The sequence below is a fragment of the Euleptes europaea genome, chromosome 1 (genome assembly GCF_029931775.1).
Source record: "Euleptes europaea isolate rEulEur1 chromosome 1, rEulEur1.hap1, whole genome shotgun sequence".
Classification (NCBI taxonomy): domain Eukaryota; kingdom Metazoa; phylum Chordata; class Lepidosauria; order Squamata; family Sphaerodactylidae; genus Euleptes; species Euleptes europaea.
Genome location: NC_079312.1, coordinates 159328171 through 159335938, shown reverse-complemented (window position 1 = coordinate 159335938; position 7768 = coordinate 159328171).

Here is a 7768-nt window from a genome sequence, read left to right as displayed (position 1 = left end):
CTCCTGAAGTATGTGTCTCTCAGTGCAGGCACACTCCGTTCTCTCTACCGATTCCTGTGGGAGGGAAATAGTGGTCAAGCGGCGGCCTTGCAGGAGAGTGCTGGCCAGTCACTGGCATTGCAATGTATTTAGTTGGTGCAAGGACTATGCTGAACTGTTGAACTCAGCTGTGCTGATCTGTGTTGAGCTTGAGGCTCTGCTCCAGGCTCCGTCGTCTGTTTCTCCTATTGGACGGTGGACTTTGGCCGTCCAACCACGGACTGGGGGTGGTAGCTCCGGGTGGTTGGGAACTGTATATAAAGTGGGGTGTTTTGCAGTTAAGTTAGTTCTCTCTTCCCTGTTAACTGGATAAAGTGGTTGCTGTTGGAACTCTTATCTCCAGCCTCTTATCTCCTTTGCATACATAATAGGCATTTTTTAAAAAGGTGGGGAAAACCCTGTCTACATTCATTTCATTTTCCTACTCTGACAGTGACGGACAATGAAAAAGTTACTTTTTCGCTGAAAATGCTGCTTCTGCCATCCTTCCTTGTTGCGGTCTTTTCATTGTTTGTTTATTTTCGCAAAGTGAGGAAGCCTTGCTTTGTAGAAAACAGCCCCTCCTCGCCCTCAGACTTTAAGGACAAATAGCCTCTGGGAGCTTTTTCAGGGAGCTGGAGTGGCTGTTTCGCAATCAAATAACACCATTATTGCAGAGGATCCCCTCCCCCCCCCCAAATTGTCAAGCAAATTGAACACACATGAACACATGAAGGTGCCTTATACTGAATCAGACCCTTGGCCCATCAAAGTCAGTACTGTCTACTCAGACCTGCAACGGCTCTCCAGGGTCTCAGGCAGAGGTCTTTCACATCACCTACTTGCCTGGTACCTTTAACTGGAGATGCTGGGGACTGAATCTGGGACCTTCTGCATATCAAGCAGATGCTCTACCACTGAGCCACAGCCCCTCCCCAAGGGATCCAAGTCCACAGGCCCTGAACATGGTGTCCCCACCATCTTATCTGCAGAGCAGTGGCCTGACCCCACAAAGGAAGGAGGGAAGGAAAATATGGTAGCCAGACTTGCAGCTCTGCCATGCCCTGCACCTGGCTTGCGCAGGCCGGAAGCCACCCCTCCTGAGCCAGGCATTGGGATGCCAGCCTCCAGGTGGGACCTGGGGATCCCCCGAAATCACACCTCATCTCCAGACTATAGAGATCAGTTCCCCTGGAGAAAATGGATGCTCTGGAGGGTGGATTCTATGGCATCATACCCCACTGAGGTTCCTGTCCTCCCCAGGCTCCACCCCCATATCTCCAGGAGTTTCCCAGCTAGGATCTGGCAACCCTACCCTACACCCCCTGCCAGTGGCTGGGGGGACCTGGCAACCCTAGCCAGGCTTGGGCTGGTTGGGAACCTCCTACCATGGGCTTGGTGACACGCATCCGATTGGATCCAATTGGGAGAAATGAAACTGCCTGGGATATTCGGAGAATCAAAGAAAAACAAGATGCTTGCTGCAGTTGATGGTAAGCACCCTAAGATGAAAAACAACACTGATTATTCAGTGTGTGTGTGTGTATTTTCAAAACACCTAAGAATCTTGGATTTGTACTACCATTCTGGGAAATCACTGTGAGTACCTGAAACAGCAGTTTCTATCTGCAGCTCAGAAATTTTGTAATGCACGTCTCTACTGTTCCATTTGCAAGCTGTCAGCCGCAGAGCATAGTTCAATAAAAGATGCCAATGATGTGTATCTAGCCATTTGTGGACTTTCCCACTTCTCCTGCCTCCTGCAGCCCAGTAAATCCCCTGAAAATTTTGTCCCTGGGGAAATAAGGATTAGATTAGGAGGCAAAGTGAGGATCTTTAATGGAAGGGAGGAACTGGCAGAAACTGCCTCTTCTGTAAACAGAAATGCCATTCCATCAGAAGAACAGCACCATTGCATACATGCCATGGCAACGCATAGCAGTGCATGACCTCCACACACACACAAAAACACAAACCCCCAGGGAGCCACCCAGACGAAGCTGCCTGTTGCCAAGTCCACCCATTGGTATATCAAGTTCAGTATTGTCTGCTCTGTCTGGCAATTGCTCTCCAAGATCTCAAGTAGAGATCTTTCATATCACCCAGTCCCTGTTCCTTCTAATGGGGAGATGCTGGGGACTGAACCTGGGACTTTCCACATGCAACTCATGTGCTTGACCACTGAGTCACAGCCCCTTCTCTGCAACTCAACACAGAGGAGGGTTGACCTTTCAACATACGACCCCATGAATCTTTCCAATTCTTGCACAGCCAAGGCCCTGGTACAGAAAAGCATATGAATCTGCACCACCAGGGCCCCAAAATCAAGGCTTTTCACCTTTTTTCTCGTACTGCTCCTAGGCTATAAGTGATTGTGTGACAGGCAAGTGCTCTACATGAATGGAGAAAGCAGCCTGTCGAGTCACTGTTGAAGAATCAGACCCTTCTGTCAATAGAACTGTGTATTCAAACCATGTCTCCGACCTGTATAGGCTTATGGTCAGCCCACATCTAACTTCCCAGTATTGCTCAGATACATTATGTAATGTGCACTATCTGAAACACAGCAAATAAATGTTATAAGCATTATGTGCTATGATTCTCCACACACATATCCCTGCTAGGGTCGCCACATGCCCTCTGGCAGCAGATCTCCAGTCCCTGCCACTGATGTCCACAACCAATCAACTGGGTGGTGGGAGGGAAATGGCGGGCAAAATTGGGGCCATCTTGGTGTGATGATGTAACTTCTAGCGCAACCCAGAAATGACATCGTCACACAACTCTGTGCTTAAACCATAGAGTTTGGAGCAAATACTAGAGCATCGGCCCTAGCATGTTGAGGTCACTTCTGGATCAAGAAGGAAGTTGCATCGTCATGCCATGGATGCTAATTGCAATCACATAGATTTACCAGGTCTCCCACTATAGCAGGAGGCATCCTGCTGGCAACATCTGTTCCCTGCCACCCTTGGATCAATGGCAGAAGAAAATGTTTGTAAAAGAACAACATTGCTGCCATCACTACCAGGTACAACCTGGAAGTGACAAAGGGTAGGAATAGCCAGAAACCATAGAGTTGCATGTAGAAGTGACACAGCAATGTTGGTGATGCTGCACCCCCCACCAGATGCCCTCTACCAAGCAACTCTACACACACACACCCAGCAGAAGTTGTCACCTCGCCCATCTCCCAGTCCCAACAGTTGCCAGGTTGTGCCTGGCCACCCTAACCCCAGCCAGTCCACCATTAGCCAAATAGACAAGGATATAAACACTGTGCTTTATTAATGTCACTTTTTATTTTGTATCCAAAACACACACACTTTTTGAGGCCCTCTGCAACAAGAAAGGACCCTGTCAGTAAAAATTGGATTATCCTTATTTAGAAAGTAGTTCACAGCCAGTGCCTCTCCTGCAAGGAACTGGCCTAATTTCACCCTTTTCCTCAAAAACATGCCTGTGGTCATATTCTCATGAGAAAGTACCTGATTGACTTGCATATTGAGTTGAAGAAATTAACAGCATACCACACTATAAACACAAATCTGGTTTTACAATCCTTCCCTTTTCTCAAGGAACCTGTAGTTCTGTGCAAAAGGAACTAGAAATTTAAGTCAATTTGTGTTGGCGCCTCTCCAAACTACTATTCCCAGGACTATTTAGGGTGAATAACGCCCACAGATATTCTGTAGCATAGCTAGTAGGGTTGCCAGCTTCCAGGTGGGACCTAAAGATCTCCCAGGATTACAACTGATGTCCAGATGACAGTGATCAGTTCCCCTGCTTTGGAGGGTGGACTGTATGGCATGATACCCTACTGTAATCCCTCCCCTTCCAAACCCCATCTTCTCAAGGCTTCACCTCCCAAATCTCCAGGTATTTCCCAACCCAGACTTGGCAACCCTAGTAACTAGGGCTTTTGATGAAACCTTCAGTTTGCATTGAGATGGCCTTCTTTCCAAATGCCAGGAGATAATATGCATTATTATATAACAATTTGCCAACCACCATCAGAGTTCCATGTCAGGCAATCACACTGAGGCTTCCCAAAGCAATGCTACCAAATAAGGCTACATCTGAAATAACAAAATACTTGCCATGGAGCTAACTATGCTTGTGTGTTAGCGGACCAGTAGCTATTTCTTATTTGTTCTAAGGACAGCACAGGTGTATCCATAATGCATAAATTGATCTCATTCCCGTTTATTTTATCATAGGACTTTATAATGACATTTTAGCACAGAATTATAGTTGTCCGTGTGTTATTTTTTTACTTGCTGTTCATGTGCCTTTAACAACACACACAAAGTAAACAGATAAAATGATGAGAAACTGTTATCTCAATGTACTCAACATGTGTGCCTTAAAATGTTCCTAAAGGTACAGGAACTGGTCCTAGGAAAGCCAGGTCTCCTGCCATAGTAGAAGACTATGACCTAGAACTGCCACTCAACAGGGGAAGGGGGGTTGCTGTCATACCAATATGCAATATCAGTTCTGGGACGTCAAACAATGCTCTAGGGTGAATCCTAGAGCGTCACTCCAAATTGATGACATCACTTCCAGTTTTGTGCCAGAAGTGACATCATGTATTGGTGCAACATCAAATAACCGTTCCCCCACCCCTGGGGTGCCAGGTAGGGCTGGCCATCCTAAGCCTAGACCAGAAAAGGCTCTTTTGTCCCCTCCATGAGAATTTAGTGACTGCTACATTCCGCTTTCTTAACAAGAGCATCTATTTGATTTGAACCCCAAAAGGCAGGATTGAATGCATCTGTCCAAATACATGTCCTTACAAGATAAAGCTCCATCACCATCCTTCTAATTCACATGTCCTGGAATAAGAGTACTCTGTTGTCTTAGCTAATGACAGGAGAGGCATCTTGTTTTTTAAACACAACTATTTTTCTATGTTACATTGTAGCTAGGGTATCATATAAGGCAATTTAAAAATGTGTAAACATTTGGATTCCTTCCAGTCCAGATTTTTTGTGAAAGATAAAAAGCCTTCATTTCACCAGTTTCAAAGCATGGCAAGAAAAAACTTGACGGTTAAGAGAAATATATACATCCAGTTTGGGGAGAACATATTCAATGTGACACCTTTACCATACAAACACAAAAAGAATTTCAGCGCTAAGCTGGTCAAATGAGGTTGTTTCTATGCTTTTTGTTCATTGCTGTTGGTAACACTCGAGAATTATTAGTCCCATCCAAATGTAATTGAATCAGTCCTGATGTTTCTTAATTAACATCCTCAAACCACTAACACCAACGAGTCCAAACAGATGACAGCAGCAACAGTAGTGAGGGTAAAATATGGGCAAAAGGGAGCTGAGAAGAGCACCTTTCCATAACCTTATGAACATAAAACCATTTCCTTTGTTTTCATCCTGATTTTTCACCTGCTTCCTCAGGCTCTGGCTCAAACTGATTCAGGTTTTTGTTGTTTTTCTAGGTCAAGCAGAGTGAGATTTTTGTTGTTTTTCTGAGCCAGTGGCAACCCTAAAGTGGGCTAATTTCAAGCAAAAGAGTATGGATTGTACTGTTTCAGGACTCAGTCCAGATAACATCAGGCCAGCCTAACCTCCATTGAAATCTGTAGGGTTTCATTGCAACCGACCATTCTCTAGAATATGCCCATGGTATTCCGAAGCATTTTATAGACATCTTGGCACAAGCACCATGATGGAAAAAGTCTTGAAACCACACTGAACTTTGCTTTGGGACATATTCAGGTTCTGTTTTATGGAACTGTGATGTTCTCAAGGAGGACACCTTAGGAATTGGATTGGATGAAATTTCCTGGTTCTAGAATTAAACCAAGAACCATTTAACTATATCCTAATTTTAACATTACTTTGGTTTCAGAACTTGAGAATTTTCCACCTACACAGGTTTACTTAGTACTGTATGAAAATACTGCAGCAATTTAACTATGGTTGGCTTCCTTTGTGCCAAAAGATAACCACCTCTTATCTCCTTCTCCTCCTGAAGGAGCTCATTTCAGTAAATTTACCTTTGGTTGTTGCTCTGAAGCTTTTTTTTTCCTGTAGGGGGCAGTAGAATAGCATCTCTAGCATCCTTATGTATTAGTCAACGCCTCTCTAGCTGAAATTCTGCTCAACCTAGGTGCCCAGTGAAAGGATCTAGGTAAACCTGGCTGCTTTTCAACACTGAGATTTCACCACACCCTGTGGAATTCTGATCCAGGAAGGGTGCTAATTTCCCACAGTATGAAAGGAGAGAGGCAATATTTTGTGGCTAGAATACATTATAAACACAGAACCTAATAACTTGTTAGGCTAAATCTGACAACTCCTTTACAGTGCAATCTTGTGCAGAGTTACTCCAGTCTACAGCCATTAAAATGAATGGGCTTCGAATGGAGGCAGGCAATGGCAAACCACCTCTGAACATCTCTTGCCTTGAAAACCCTACAGGGTCGCCATAAGTCAGCTTTGACTTGACAGGAAAAAATAAAAAAATAATGGAGTAACTCCACATAGGATGGCACTGTTAGAACCCTATGTTGGCTTTTAAGCCTATTTCTAGTCCTTTCTCAAGGAGGGAATTACAAAAATGTTATTTGGTAAGATGGTAATTCCAGAGAGTTATCCATGTTAGGCTGCTGCACCAAAATTAAACAAGAGTTCATAGGGGAACTCAGCATAGTGTAGTGTTGGACTAGGATCTGGGAGATCCTGGTTCGAATCCCCACTCTGCCATGGAAGCTCACTGTGTGCAAGGGGATAGAAGCCTAGCCAGTTCAAGTCTACAGCACCTTCTGGCTTTTTGTTCTTAGCCACTTCCTCCTTCTCAAGGGTCTCCATCCAGATATGGAAACCATAAGGCACCAAAATAAAAGAAAACTCAGTGACATATTGGAGGCAGGACCCAGGAATTTTGGGTACTGGTATATGGGTTGTTGTTTTTTTAAACCAAATGCCATACTGAGAGGCAGGATTCAAAACCCACACGGTCTTATCTCAGGGCAACACATTATCTCCCTAAATGACGTTGTCCGGCTCTCTTGGGGGGGAAAAGCACCATTATCCTTCATATGCACCCAGATGATTATAAGTCCTCTCCTCCCCACAGATATTGTCAGAATGGGACATCAGCAGCCTCTCTAGAGAAGGCCTCCTTCTCAGTCTCGTGGCCTCCTGCAGGGCTTGCATCCTTGGCTCATGCTCAAGGCCCCATTGCTATTGAAAGGCAGAGGGCTCTCTTTACCAGGGGACACCCCAAGGCCCTCTGGCTGTTGCGGAGGTTTCTGGGCAGGGCGCAGGAGGATCAATACAGAGGGCTCTAGCTTGTTTTCTCAAGAAGAGCTTCTTGAAGAAATCATGTCCTCCACTGCAAGGTCCTGCAAGGCCCTCCGGCCCACAGAAACAACCAGCAGGTCTCCCACAACTTCAGGCCCCGTGTCCCCAAAGTCTAAACAGCATCTTCCAATATGCTTCCGTGTTGCCCTCTAAGTTCAAAGGCATGTGAACTGAAGAGACCAGATGTGCGATGGGTCAAACTGCAGTGCAAAGCAGGGGGCTGAGATGCAACCCTGGAGGAGCCCATCGTCGGTTGTTCCCGATATGCGTGCCCATCTTGGTCAACATCAGAGAGGCTCAGGAGCTTCACGGAAGTCCCGCCTTTCAGTCCCCAATCACAGTTAGGGTGTTTGTGGCTAAAACGCAAGAGTTTGTTTTCCCCCCACCCCCGAGCAAAGGGGCAGATGAAACCGCCCACC